At 47.7% G+C, this 14,814-nt stretch overlaps 1 long non-coding RNA gene across 1 annotated transcript; it reads left to right on the plus strand.

Annotated features, from left to right (window-relative positions):
- Positions 1 to 4,079: 4,079 nt before the first annotated feature.
- On the plus strand, positions 4,080 to 13,807 carry LOC136553393 (uncharacterized). Its single transcript, XR_010783149.1, has 2 exons — positions 4,080 to 4,542; positions 10,781 to 13,807. It is a non-coding gene; the product is annotated as an uncharacterized lncRNA (long non-coding RNA).
- The last annotated feature ends 1,007 nt before the right edge of the window (positions 13,808 to 14,814 follow it).

Below are 14,814 nucleotides of genomic sequence, written 5' to 3' on the forward strand. Positions count from 1 at the left end.
TTTCTTTGTCTGGTGATTATTTCTAAGCAGCAGCAAGTTTTCACTGGATTTTATTTATGACTGGGTCATTCTGGGTGCTGGTCCTTGGCACATCCCTCCTGGTGCCAGGAAGGACTGTTGCCTGCAGGAGCCATGCTCTGGGGTGGGTGAGCAGCAGGGTCAGCAAGAAGGAATTCTTGTACCTGGTATTGCCTTGAAAGGCACTTTTAATGTAACCCTGTGAGGGTTGCAGAGATGTTTACCATTATCACTATTACTAGCAATGACATTTTTCTCTAGCAGGATTTTCCAGGCATCGGGAAGGAAGCCTTCTGAGACAACTTGGGCAGCTCAGGGAAGAGAAGGGATAACTGCTCAGGATGCACAGATATATCATGTTTGGGGGGCAGTGGTTTATGGGTCTCCTCTGAAGCTGGTAGGAGATAGGTGACCTGCCCAGAGAGAGCTCAGCTGACACCTGACAAGGGCATTTTCATAGCCAAGATAAACAGATGCCTTTTGTTTTATTCCAGGGAAAGCAAATTACTAGCCTGAGGTCAGGCTAGCCTATATCTTTACTATATGAAACAAGCCTAAACCACTTCATTTGAGGTTGTTATTTTTTGGGGTCAATATGAAACATTTCTATCTAGCATTTATTTTCCATTTTTGGCCATCACATGCTGCTGTTTTCACTCCTATGTATATGTTTTCTTCTCTAACATTTCAGATCTTCTCTCTTGTAATATTTAAAATCCTTATTTGACTGATGCTGCAGGTGGAGAGCATTAGTTACCTTCCATGACCACTCTGGCCACAATGACTTCCTTTGCTTGACAAGCCGATTACTTTGTCAAGGTGAATGTTAAGTCTACCAGGAGTATCTCTGTGTGTCTTTTGCAGGATTGCGGCTGCAAGCTGGTTTCTTATTGGGCATGCAGTTTCTCCAGACACAGAATACCTCTGAGGGGATATTTTCCCCCTCACTTTCCTCCTGAGAGTGATGTTGCTGAAGTTTATACCAGTAAGATTTAGATGGCTGTATCTCTGAATTTGACAAGCTAGTGGATGGCAAGCAAACCCAACCGATGAAATTCCATTGATAAAGAAAATTCTCATCCTAGCAACTACCCAGAAATGTCCACAAGTAGAGATTAGGAGTTAATAACAACTGCACCAAGTCTGCCAAAGCTCCTGGGGATGTGACCAACAGACACTTCTGTGGAGCCAAAGAATCACTGCAGTGCCTGCTCCCTGCTGCCCTTCATCAGCAGGTTTGGAAGAGCAATCTCAAGAGGGTGATGGGGCTGATGGGCTCCCCAAAGTACCAGTTACAGGCAGTAGGGATCAGTCAGGAGCCTTCATGATAGCTTTGCACAAAATGGCTTAACACTGTGTGGACTCATTAAAGTAGGAAAGAAATATCCTGTCAGTTGTCACTGGGGTTGGTGTCTCAGATTGCTGCTGACACGGGAGTTCATAGCCCCTCTTCACAGAACCAGTGCACAGTGCAGGATCCAGGTGTGTCTCTGCTTGCCAAAGTGGCTGTAGGCAGGACCAGACTTTGCCATGCACAAGCCACCCAGGCCTCCTTCAAATAGTCATATCCTGCATGATCCCTAAAAGAGGCCAGACAGAACTGCCGCAGGGAAGCTGTAGCATCTGTTGTGCCTTCAGATTGTCCATTGGATATAGTTGAGACACAAGAGCAAAACTCAAGTAAATGAAATGCATTTCTTAGCAGTTCCTGAGAGTGAACAGGTTGTGTTGCTTGTGAGCTTCAAGCCACATCAAGTGGGGTGGGTCTTCCACAGAGAAATTACTGCCTCTGGCCCCAAAATATCATTGTAAGAAGGTAAGAAAAACACCCACATTTCTCTTAATTTTTGCTAGATGGTACATGATGAGCAACTGGCAGTCAGACCACTATAGATAATAAGAATTCAGGAAACATTACTAAGCAACACAAAGAACAGAAAACAGTGTGTATTTTCTGAGAAGATTGGGGGGAAAGTCCTGTGCCACTGAATGCTTTGTGAGAATAAGTCCTAATAGGTACAGTAGCCAAATGTCACCTGGGACCAGCATGTGAACAATTCTTTTGTAATATTATTTAGCAAATATCACAGCATCTTGAGCTCATTGCCGAGTAGAAAAGAAAAAGTTGGCCAGTGTTGTTTTCTGGTGGTACAGGAACATTAATTTCTCTAACCCTGTGTGGTGGTATCTGACCATACCTGAGGGGGCAGGTCAAAGGAAAGCAATGTGTAGATGTGGTTTTCAAAGGCACCTATTTCCTCATTTACTGCTAGGAATAAATTTCTTCCTGGCATATTGTGAAAGAAATAGTAAAATAAACAAAAGCATGGTATACTTTGCAAGATGAGGCAAACATTTGTAAGAAATACCTTTGTAAGATGAACCTCATGGCTACACTGCCCACAGGCAAACCAGCTCTGGGTGCCATGTGAGCACTGAGGGCAAATGCTGGGCTGCTCTTTTCCCAAGCAGATGCTGTCCTGGGGCTTCTTTCCTCATGGCAGGAAGGAGAAAAAGCAGCTTTTACCATCCAAGTGCATGACATTCCTGCTCCTCCTGGGTGGATGTTGGAACCCAGGAAATTCCTCTGGCTGCCCTGGGAGGACTCAAGACCCTGACAGGGGGCTTGGAGACCTTGGCACGGAATCAAAAACACCTCTGCCTTCAATTTTAGCCCTTGGAAAAAACAATTACCAACCTTATATGAGGATTCACAAGCCACGAAAGTTTAATTAGAATGATAGTTAGTTTGTTACAAGATAGAAAAGTAGAATTTTGAGTTTTTAGAATGGGGGTTCAGAAGCCAAGATGGAGGGATTTGGGCATGCCTTGTCCTTCTTAGCCTCCATCTTCTGGAGGTTTTGGCACTTTTGGATTGGTTTAGAGTAGAAACACACTGTCTAACATAGGTGATAGATATTGGAAATTATTGTAAATAATGTACATGTAGTTTTTAGTATAAAAAGATAACACCTCCCCTGAAGGTGGTCAGTGTGCCTCGGACCAACCTGCTAGACAGACTCCAGCAGGTCAGAAAAGGAATGTCATAGATAACAAAGAATAAATAACCTTGAAAATCAGAACAGAAGAATCCTGACTCCTTCCGCTGCCAGGCTGGGAAAAGAGACTCTCTAACACATCTCAGGGTCATCTTGACCACAGAGACCCCTGAGAGGTGGAAAAGAGAGGGAGCTCTTCTCCCCCTCTGCCTGCGAGGGAAGCACTGACTATTGCTGTGAGGGGCAGGAAGCTGTCTCGGGGCAGACCTTGTTCCCCGCAGGGACCTGCACGCCGGCCATTCCCTGCCCTAGACCAGTGTGCTGGGATGCCCTGGCCTGCCCTTCCCACGCCCCCCTTCTCTGTAGCTCCGAGCTCTGCCACTTTCTGTCTCCTTGGAAAGGCAGAGGTGGGGGAGCAGGCTCCCGGCAGCTCCAGAGGAGCAGAGGGTCTCCATCGGGGGTATCTCCTTGCAGGAGATGAAGAAGGCGCCTCTGCCGTAAGGGCTGCAGGCAGGAGCAGGCACCAGCCTCCCTCTGCAGCCGGCAGCGCTCTGCCTTTCTCGTTGTTTATTATCTGACGTCTGTTTTCGTGTGTTTCCCTGCAGGCTGGGAGCCAGGAGGGCTGGCGCTCGGGACACCTCCTCCTGGTGGGCTGCCAAGGACGGTGGCGGTGTCCTCCCGGCCAGGGCGGTGGCCCCCGGCACACGGCATCCGTCCCTGCTGCTCGCCCGACCCTCCTCTGGAGACCTACTTCTGCTGGGAGAGGCAAGGTAACCTCGCCACTGAAAATAGCTGGGACGGCGGCCAGCGGAGATTAATGGCTTCATTAACGTCCCCGGTTTATTTATAGGCTTAAAAATGCCTTGGACCTCCAAACTGAGCGCAGTTGCTCCGTGTAAGGCAGGGAATCACAGGTCTCCTGCTTCTCCCTTTCCCCTTCCTGCTATTTCATTCTGATTGCTGGGACTGTAAAACCTCTGGAGAAGGCACTGCTTCTCATTGTGAAGCTACTTTGTAAACCTTCCTAACTGAAGGGACACACACAGATACTTTTTTTTTTTTTTTTTTTTATTCCCCAAGAATGATGTATTTGTCTGGTCTCCTTCCTCTACCAACTTCTTTTTGTGTGCACACTATGTCCTGTGGCCCTCTTGGAGAAAATTCTCTATTTCATGAATTCCTGAGGCAAAGGCTGAGCAGCCATCACAGGAATTAGTTATTTCCCACCTTGGGTTTTAAATTGTGAGCTCTGTGGAAGGAAGACTGAGATTCTCATGGCTGTGGAGAGCATGTAGAGCACTTGGGACGTGTAGGGCCCTAGTGAGAAATGCAGATGCAATTAGTGATCGTGCAGGTCTTCCGACAAAAGCAGCAGAGCTAGCCCAGCACCCAGGTCCTCCAGGAGCCTCATGGGACTGGTGACAAAAGAAAAAACCATCCCAAGTGTTTTGCCCCCAGAAGAGGAGTTTTTGGCTCATGATCTGTGGCCATACTGCCTGGCCTGTTTCCCAGAGATCAGTGAAAGGTAAGTGAGAAAGGAGACTTGTCAGCAAGCACAAATCCAAGGGATAGGCTGTGTGACTGGGAGATAGAAGGCTCCATGAGTAGGAGAAAAAGGTAAAAATGCCTGTCCTCACACCCAGAAACATGGATCACCAGTGTGGCAGCTCATGGAAGTTAGGTTGTTTCAGAGGGCAGCCACCCTTCACTTCACTGTTGCTTTTTTGTTGTATCAATCTGAGGTAAACTCCTGTGTCAGTCTCCCCTTGGCCCTCATCTTCTAGGGATGAAATAAAGAACCAGCAGAGAACCACTCAAACCTCTGTTGTCTTAATTTTCCCTCTGGGCAGTGAGAATACTTCAGAGCAGAGTGAATGAGCCCAAAATGGTAGAAGGAGGGTTTCTGTGCTGCAACAGGTGAAGCCATAACCCTGGGATGCCCTCACCCTGCCAGCAACTGGTAGTTTTGAGGCATCTTCAGGCCTTGCTTTCTCCTTCTTCTCTTTCCCACTTGAGTTCTTGGCTCCAGATATCCTCCATCCCATCTTGGCCAGGCCCCAGCTCTGCTGGGATGGGGCTGTGATGAGGATGGGAATGCCTGCTCACATCTCACTTTCCACATCTGTTAAATGGGACCATGACTTTCTAACTTTATATGGAAGTGTTCCAGGCCAGGTTGGATGGGGCTTGGAGCAGTCTGGTCTAGTGGAAGGTGACCTTGCTCATGGCAGGAGAATTGGAACTGGATGGGCTTTAAAGCTCCTCCCAACCCAGAACCATTCTGTGATTTTCTACAGTCCATGGAAGGGTAAAAGCAGACATGCAATTGTTCAGCCATCCAAAGATGATAACTGGGAGAGTATTTCTATGCCTGACATACATGAGATCCTGTGTCATTTTAAAGTCTTCAAAAAAAAGACAAGTCATATGCAGCACCTGAGACAAAGGCAGGAAGGGGGGAAAGAGTCGTGTGTAACTGTATTCTATTTATTCTAGGAAAGAGACACATTTTATATCGTTGTGTCTCATCTAAATTCCTGAACATCTGACCAGAAAAGTCAGTGCAGCTTTCTCACTAGACAGATGTCAGACTAGGGGAGTGAGTCTTGTGACAAGAGACCATCTGCATCTCAAACTGATTACCTGCTTTGAAAAGTGAATATAAAAAGTAGGGGTTTTGAAGTTTTTTTTAAACAAGATGGCTAAACTTCATTTCAGCTCTGAGACACCTATCCCTGAATGCTGGTGCTATCCAGGTTCTTTGACATTACTCATCCTGATACAGAAAGCAAGAGCTGGGGTTTTTTTCCTGTTTCACTGGGCTACACCCAGTTGTAACCATATTTAACCTTCCTTTTTCTAGCTGCCAACACTGGGTGGCACTAAGTAACTCCTTCTGACATTTTACAAAATTGACTCTAAAACCTTGAATCACACCGATTTGGCTCCACTCTGTCTTGACAGCAAATGGTTTTGTTTGAGAAACTTCAGATCATATGTTTGTTGCATAGAAACATCTGACTTGTGTGGCATGTTTTGTACTTCCCTGGTTTGTTAGGTTGTTAAAACTCTTATGAAACTCTGACCTTACAGCCTGGTAAAGGTTCAATGTGCAGTTGGACTTGAAAGCCAAATTTCCTGTATTGAGTCAAGAATTTATGGAATACTTGAATATATACACCTGAATATCCAATCTGTGCTTTATGACAGAGGTTTAAATAAGTCTCACTGAAAGGCTGAGGTTGAAGGGCACCTCTGGAGATCACCTAGGCCAAGTCCTCTACTTGAGCAAGGTCAGCCAAAGCAGATTAACCAGGTGGTCCCCAAAGGGTTCCAGGAGCCTGTTGCCAGCCCCAGAGTTTCCTTGTCAGTCTCTAACCAGAGCCTGGACACTGCCATGTCTGCTGGCCACCACTGCCAGCTACACTCTAAAAATCTTGCTAAAATAAATCAGCTTTAAAAGAAACACCCCCACAAACACGTGGCTGTCACCCCCACCCCTGTGCTCACCCTACAAGTGCCCCAGCCACCCTTTAACCAGCCTGTGATGGCTCCTGTGGGCTCTGGGAGATGCTGGTGCATATGGTGATGGAGGTGGCAAAAAATCAAGGCCCACTGCCATGTCCTGGTAACAAACGTTACCATTGTTGTGTGTGTACCTGTCCCTAAGAAGGTGTTTACATTCTAACAGAAAGCAGATGGCATAACCTGATGGGCTCATAAAGATGTGTGTCCTGAAAGGAGGACACAGAAATGCCACTTATAGTAGCTAAAAAGGCTCAAAACAGAAATTAAGTGAGCAAGTCTTGACAGACTCGCCAGGGCGAGTCTGACAGCAGTGGGAGAGGCGCAGCTGAGAAAGAAGCTGCCCAGGGTGAGAGATGGTAACTGCTGAAGGTCCTTGATGTCTCCCAGCAGAAGAGCAGGCAGAGGGTGAGACCATCTGGCAACTACATTAGAGCCAGGGCAGCAAGGATGATACATGAAGCAGTACCTGCAGTATCCCTTCCCTCTCCTGTGGCAATGGGAAGAGGGTACAAGCAGAGCCAATGATGTCTGAAGAACAGCTTACTCACTGAAATGCACAGCTTCTGGTTGACAGAAGCTATCTGCCAATTGGTGTGCAACCATTCATCAGAATTAGCCCCAGAAATTAGAAACATAAAAATGGCTTGCTTTGTTTGTTTGAGGTTCCTTTTACTTTTTTTTTTTTTTTGAAGCTGATCTCAAAAGGAAACCTCAGCTGGAGTGAGGATTTACCCAACATGCTGTGTCTTCAGAGTGTGGCCAAACCACAGGACAGCCTGCAGCGGGGCTCTCCTAATCCTCTTGCTCAGGGTAGAATTATTTACACTCTTTATTGGACCAGATAGAGCAGGAACACTAACAGGACTAGACTGCCTGCCCCAAAGAGCAGGCCTGGGATCTGGTAGGTAGTGGACAAGAGCAGTTGTTTCAGAGTAGCATTGGCTGCGCAGGGCCAGCCAACAAAAAAGAGACTGAATTTGACAGCATGGCACTTGACTCCAGCTTAGCTTGGCCCTGTGTGTTGGGCTTATGGACCTTAGAGCAAACCAAAGTATTTTTGTAAGTTTAGTGGTTTTTTATCCCAGCATAAAATGCCCAGGAAGATGATGATATAGCTCACCAGTGCTGAATTCCAAAGGGTGTGTAGCATGGCCTGGACTGAGGCATGAGAGCATTCAGGAGAGGTGGAGGATGGAAAGGCTGGTGGGACCATGCTGGAGGAATATCCTGAGGGAAAAGAGACAGAGCTTGTTCATGTGGCTCTTGCAAGTTCTCCCAGGAGTATCCATGCTCAGAGAAGCACTGTCTGGTGGTGGATGGAGCTGCTTGTCCCAGTCCAGAGGACAGCATAGGTGTGTGCTGACCAACACCACGGGAACAGTCAATGATGAGGACCCAGAGTCAGCTGGGGAGCTGTGTTTGACATTGTAGGCACATCTGACAGGCATAGCTACATCACCAGCAAAGAACAGATGGACTCCAGCCCTGGATTTGTGCTCACTGTCTGCTGGGCTCTCTGCTAACTCTGAGCCTTTGGTGTGGATCACTCCAAGTGGCAGTTGCCAAGGTAAATGTTCTCCTTGGGAAGCAAGCTCTAGGCACAGTGCCTGCGCGCCCAGGGGTGCCACTCTGCCCTGGCCTTTGTGCTGAGCAGTGTAGGCACAGCAGGGCACAGCAGGGCACAGCCAGTCTCCTGCCTCTTTGTGCTCCATCTCCATGTGCCTCCGGTGCTGCCTGGCACACTGGGTGTGATATTGCTTCCAGGAAAGCTTTTAAAAAATATTTTCCATATGAGAAACAGAAGAGGTTTGAACTTGCATCCTGTGTGCTCTGAGGCTGTGTTGCAGGCAGTGGATTGCAGTGGGTGATAGCTTCTCTTCATAGGCCTTGTGGCTGAGGACAAAGTTTTCTTGGGAATCTCCCTTTCCATTCCCATGAGGGTTTTGGGGTTGGCCTGCATCATGCTTTTTTAGCCTTTAGTTTGATTGCCAAACAGAAAATCAACTATTGGAAGATCTGCCCTGTCAAATAGACAAAGGCCCCAAGAGGCAGAAGCTTTTTGGAAAGAGGCCTTGGCTTTGCAGGGATCATGAGGATTTGGGCAGAATTCAGGCAGAGGATAAACCCCACTATCCAAGAGGATAACTTGAGGAAAGGGAGTTGCACAGGATTTTTCCTGCTGTAGGAACCTTTGCTGTAATTCAGCTCGTGTTGATTAACCCTGGATGCTGGATTCTTAAAAAGTGATTAGTGAGATCACCCTGGAAATAGAAACAGATGTGCCATCTGTTATGCAGTGTATGGGGCTTAGAGGGAGGTTTTACTGAAGCACTGAAAGAAAGGAGGAGATCCCAACACTGAAATGAGATTTCACTCCTGTCACCTTCCTGTTTACCTCCCCAGAAGCTAAACACCCCTATGAACATGTGAGGTGAACTGGTGGAATTCGCCTTCAGTGGACTGGAGCTGTAGTTCTGGCCAGTGACTGGGTTGAGAGATGAGCTTTGGTGGCATCTCAGCCTTCAGGGGAAGACATGGTATAGAACTTGGTGTCAGAGACACTCTCCAAGCACCTGGAATCCCAAAGTGGGAAGTCTGGGCTTCAGTCTCAACTTGTGCTGGTGCTGCCTCAGAGCACCTTTCCCCTCAGTGAAATGTAAACTGGAGGTAGTTTTTTTTTAATACTTCTGTGGAGTTGTTCCTGTGCTGTATCCCTGCCCCAAAATGCTCTCCCTTCATCGTGTAGTGACTCACTGCAGGTCCCAAGGATTATCAGAAGCACTAAGCAGCTCTGAGACAGCAATTGCAATTATGCTTCTACAGCTGTGATTGTCCACAGCTGTGTTTTCTGTCTTCCTCCAGAGCAACAGAGGATTTTAAGGAATGGTGCAAGGCTGAAGAAGCCAATACATCCATATGTGCTTTCCTAAATCTAAGCTGGCATCCTTCTGGGTGCCACAACCTCTGGAGAGCAAAGTGCACATTTGTGCTGTTCATAGCACTGCTGCCTGATAACCAATATCTGCTCTAACAGGGGAAGCACTGCAGCACCTGGGGAGAACGGGAGCGGGTTCCCTTTGATCTGCAGGGCACCTCTCTCAGCACAGCTGCACAGCCAGCTAGAAAACTGTCAGGATTCTTGTTTTCTGCTTCTTTTTTCTCAGACTAAATCTTGAGTTTCATACTCAAAAAGAGCCTCTGGCAGGCCTGCGTGTAAAAATATAACAATATCACTACTATTTGTTATTCATACATACTGTCTATTCATATTCAGGAGCAGAGAAGGGCCATTGCTTTATGACCATGCAATAAAACAGGTCACTGCTCCCCGTGTGCTTTGAAGCCCAGGACATGATCCAGTGGGGGTAGAAAATGAGACTCCAGGCACATAAAAGGGATTACTGCACTGGATGCCTTGGCAGAGACCAGACCTAAATACACAACACACCTACAAAGCACAGGTACAGCTCCACAGTGGAAAAGGAGCCCAGTATCCAGCTGCCTCCCTCAAGCAGAGGTGTTCCAGGGAAGCTGAGCACTGCTTCACTAATACCTTTGGGGATCTGCTGAATGTGGAGCCTGCTGGCATTGCCCTGGGTAAATCCAGCTGCCCCTTAAAACAAATTACTTAACTGCCCTCCTGTTGCTCCTCTTGCCCACCTCTACCCACTATCACCTGCCCTTGTCTCTGGAGTCTCCACTGGGACCAAGGTGGAGCGGGTGATATGCCATAAGGAGGAGGGTGACTAGATGGATTTAGGATGTAGTTGTTCTCTACATTTCCAAAATGTCATCTCAACCCCCACCAACACCCCCAGGTTCAGCATTTCATGGCCATCCCCATGGCTTGCTTCCCAGGATGCTGGGAGTTTGGAATTTGGAATTCAGGAGGGTAGAGGGGACAGCCTTGAGAAGATGGCTCACATTCTGGAGGCCAGGGCACACCTTGGGGCAGGTAGAAACTTCAAGAGCTGAGTCACCACCTCCTCCCAACACCACCTGTGTGGTGAGGAACCCAAGTAGACCCCACCAGCTCCATTCACTCCAACTGGAATTTGGGGACACAAAAATTTGTCGTGAGCAAGAAAGGCTCGGGTTTAGTCTCTGGTTCCCTAGAGAGGAATTTTGGCCTCACAAGGAGTTAGGGGACAGGCAAGCACAGCACAGGTGGAAAGCAGGATGCTGTGGAAGCCTGTGGAGCCAGCAACACCACCAACATCTCTTTTTTTCCCCAGCAGTGGCAGCAACCCTCTGCCTCCCATCCCAAATGGAGCTGCCCCCCAGCAAGCCCGGCTGTCCTCAAGGATGACAAGGCTCTTCCGGGCTCTCACTTGTTCATGCAGGGCTGATCCAAAAAAGATGTTGGCAGAAGATGTTACAGACCTTTCAAAATCCCCCTTCATACTCCAGCACTTCCTCCTTTCCATGCTCAGACAGGAATCACACGGGTCTGGACCTCATTCCCCAGCCCTGGAGCCCCGGCAAGCAGAAGCCGGTGCCTGCAGCAAGTCCTCCCAATTACTCCTCCTAAAAACACTCTCACCAAACAGTTGATTAACACAACAAAATGTCCTCTCTGAGCACCTGTACAGGCACAAGGATCACACACCCACTGCCCAGGGAGAGGACGAGGTCCAGACTCCTCCTGGAAGCCCTAATGGGTGAGGGGAGAAGGGATGTTATCAAGAAGGTCAATGGTTATCCTCAGAAAAAAGTCACATAATATAAATTTTTTGTCCCTCTAAAGCCATGGAAAAAAAAAGATGTTGTTACTCTCTATTTCCATGGAGCTTTCATCAGAAAAATGGAAAGCATGTTTAAAAAATAGGAAGAAGAATGTGGGGAGCCTTACCAAAGGTGTCTGAAATCTCTGAGCGTACCTGCCTGGCTGTGTTAGCACTGCTGGACCCTGTGCCCTGGAGCTCAGCGATGCTCAGGGGACAAGGCAGTGCACCCACGGGGGGACTTTTCCCTGTCAGCGTTCACACAGCTGGAGCAAGGACACAGGAGGAAGTGCTGGTGGTCCTGAATGCTTTGTTTGAGCAGCTGAAGGGAGAGATGTTTTCTCCCATGGTTTATTGGAAAAGCAGAGTAGCGTGCCTGCCAACACAGCGACAAGGTCCCCACTCAGTAACGAAGGTCTGCACTCAAGGGCGTGCTGGAGCACACTCTGACATGGCAGCCCAGCCTCCCCTGGGACAGACACCACTCAGTGCTGGACCTACAACCACCCACAACAATCCTCACACTGCCCCTTGGGCCTGCCTGCCCTAATAATAACTCTGTAGTAACTCCCCTCTCCACACACCCAAGCATAACCACACATTTTTCCCAAGTGTTTAGCAAATGTAACCTCTGTGTTTTATACCTTTCACTCATTGATCACGCTGATGTGTTTCTCTTTTGGACAAATAGTCATTACATCTGAAAGTTTATGGCTTGGCTTTGAAGTTAATGTTCTCTGAGATGAAGGAGAAAGTTCACACTTCTTCTATTGCTTCCAGCCCTTCTGGCTGCAGACCAGATAAGAGAGTGATGCCTTCAATTTACAAGTGATGACTATTTTTTCAGGCAGAAAAGCTGAAAGACTTCTTAATGTAATAATGGCTTGAATATTGCTAGAGTACTCAGAAGAATGCTAGAAAAGGAGGGAAGTCAGTCCATGAAACACATGGACACCTCAGACTGGTTATTTCTCTATTTACAGTCTCATTTTCATCTGAGGGTGCATTTCCCTTCCTCCACTCTTTTGCTGTTGCAGCCACTCTGACTCTGTTTGTCCACAAGCTGTCATTTTCTGCCAGCAACCTTCCTGTGTGGAAGAACAGCCTTCACAGCCAAAAAGTTTTCTCCTGCTTAACATTAAGAGGTCTCTCCCTCTAATTCTCATTGAATAGGTAAAGAAAATGCAGTTTTACGGCACACTCCATTAACAGCCAAGACTGAGTCTTTAAGTTGGAGGGTGTTAAGGCATCCAGTTCCTTCACACTTATTAGAAAATTGCAGCCTTGGTGTGACCTTTTCAAGACTCCTACTTCTCCTCCTTCCTACTGCAGCATCAGCTCCTCCAGCCTTCACTAGGAGAAAGATTTTAGAAGCTTTTAGGAGCAACCTGCACAGGATGCCTGGAGCATGACTGTCACTACCTGCAAGCTCCAAGGAGAGTAAGCAAGGCCTGAAAGGACTTTGGAGAGGGATTGGGTTTCCCAGAGATCCATCAAGCCAGCTTTGGGAAGTCTCTAAAGATGGCAGAGCCACCACTTGAGTAGAGGTGCCTGCGCTTGCCCACATCCTGCTCCCCTCCCCACCATATCCCTCTAGGCCTCTCCACTCAGAAGTGGCTTTTCCATTTGACCCCACCAGTCATAGGACTGGACAAAAAAAGAGATGCCAGGGAGACCTAAGTGTACCCCTCAGCTGGGGCTATCTGAGCTGTGAAATGTAGCTCTGACAAGAACTCCTGCAGAACGTGCACAGTATTGCCAGTATTTTGATACTGCTAATGAGTAGATGTTTGTATAAAAAAAATACCTTCTGATATGTGACTTACAAAACATCAAGATTTTCAGTAATTTAGGATTGAATTACACCCTGTTGTAGCACATAAGGGGAAGTATTAGTGCACTGCAGCTCACAGCTGGGCAGCCAAACCCGCTTTTCCTGTTCAATCGTCTGCCTTCGATCTGTTTCTCTTTAATATTCAGCTGAAATTCAGCTGAAAGGCATCAGCCATGCTCTGATCAGTAAGGTACCACTGCATGAATGTTTGTGCTCTTTGTGAAGTGAAATTTGGCACCTGACTGGAGGGACCACAAGCTCCCCAACAAATCCTGGATGCCTTCCTATTGTTGGGTCGGGTTCTGCTGAGAATTGGCAGCCCAGCAGCACAAGGCTCTCAAGCCTCCCTGGCACAACCACAAGGACTGGTCAGAAAATCCCTCCCAGGAGGTGATGAAAAACCCCAGGGTGCCACCAACATCCCCCACACCAGCCAACAGAGCCCCTCCATCACTACAGACCTGCAGCATCCTTTGCCACATGTAGTAGTTCCCTTTCGTTGGCATCTGTGCTGCTCATTTATTTGCCTCTGTCAGCATGACCAAGTAATGGGATGGGCTCTGCAGGATTTCTGTTGATCTTCCTCCATGTCTTGGCATTGGGATCTGGCTTACTGACCACTAAAGAAACTTCCTTTTCCTTTATTTCACTCCATTTCGTCCTTTGATGTAATGCGAAATAAAATCTACTTATTGTTAACCACACCTCACAACAGCAGTGGTTATGTTTGTTGCTGGTTTAGTTTCCAAGTAATTTAAATAAACAACTGAGCCATGAGGAGAAACTACAAAACATCCTTTTCCTCTGGACATCATGACATGGCAGGCCATTAATATTTCTTTAGCACAGCAAACTTTGAGGCTTGAAATACATACCTTGGTTTGTCAAATGGGATAATTATTAACATTTTCAACTATCCAGCTAATGAGTTCCTGTGTTGCAGTGAATGTGGTGCTGTATGGTGTTTCTCACACTAATTTCTTGGGAAATCTGGGTCTGTAATTCGGTGCAGTCCTCACAGCAGGAATGTGTTTCATCTTCTAAGGTGACGTCAGCCACTCTTGTCCTGGCATTAAAAGTCAGCCAGTGTCCCTTCCAGCTTTCCCAGGCAATCAGCAGCCAGAAAATCAGTGTTGTGCTTGGGAACACCAGTGTCAGGAAGTGTGAAGGTGGTTGTCCTGCTTCTGGTGTCAGGGCTACCCTCTGGGAACCAGCCCCAGTGCAACACCCCCTCTATTTCAGTGAATGCCCAATTTTCCTTCAGGAGCTCCCACAAGTGTTTGGCAGTGCCACACTGGGGACACAATGGATAAATCTCCCCCCAGGAGAACTCAGGGGTTGGAAGTCGCTTTAGGGTCTTTGATGCTTTTCTCTCCTTCCCCTGGGGAAGGCAGGGCCACTGGGAGTGGGGCTGGGTACCAGCGGCACTGGAGCATCCCTGGGGCTACCAGGGGCATCAGGACATCCCGTGCTGTGGCTCTGCTCTGTTTTTATGGTGCTGCCTGCTCACTTCCATTTTCAGAGGGTGGCATAGCTGAAAGTGAAGCTGTGCACCCCTCGGGGGAGACATTCTGGAGAACACCAGCCGGTTCCCCAACTCCACTGCAGAGCAATATTGTTTCACCACAAAAAAATCTCACTGGCCAACACACAGCAAGTCTGGAGCAGCCCCTGAGAAGCACCAGGCTCTGCATCCCATTAGGGCTGCCCG

Source organism: Molothrus aeneus, chromosome 2, assembly GCF_037042795.1.
Source record: "Molothrus aeneus isolate 106 chromosome 2, BPBGC_Maene_1.0, whole genome shotgun sequence".
In the NCBI taxonomy this organism is placed as follows: domain Eukaryota; kingdom Metazoa; phylum Chordata; class Aves; order Passeriformes; family Icteridae; genus Molothrus; species Molothrus aeneus.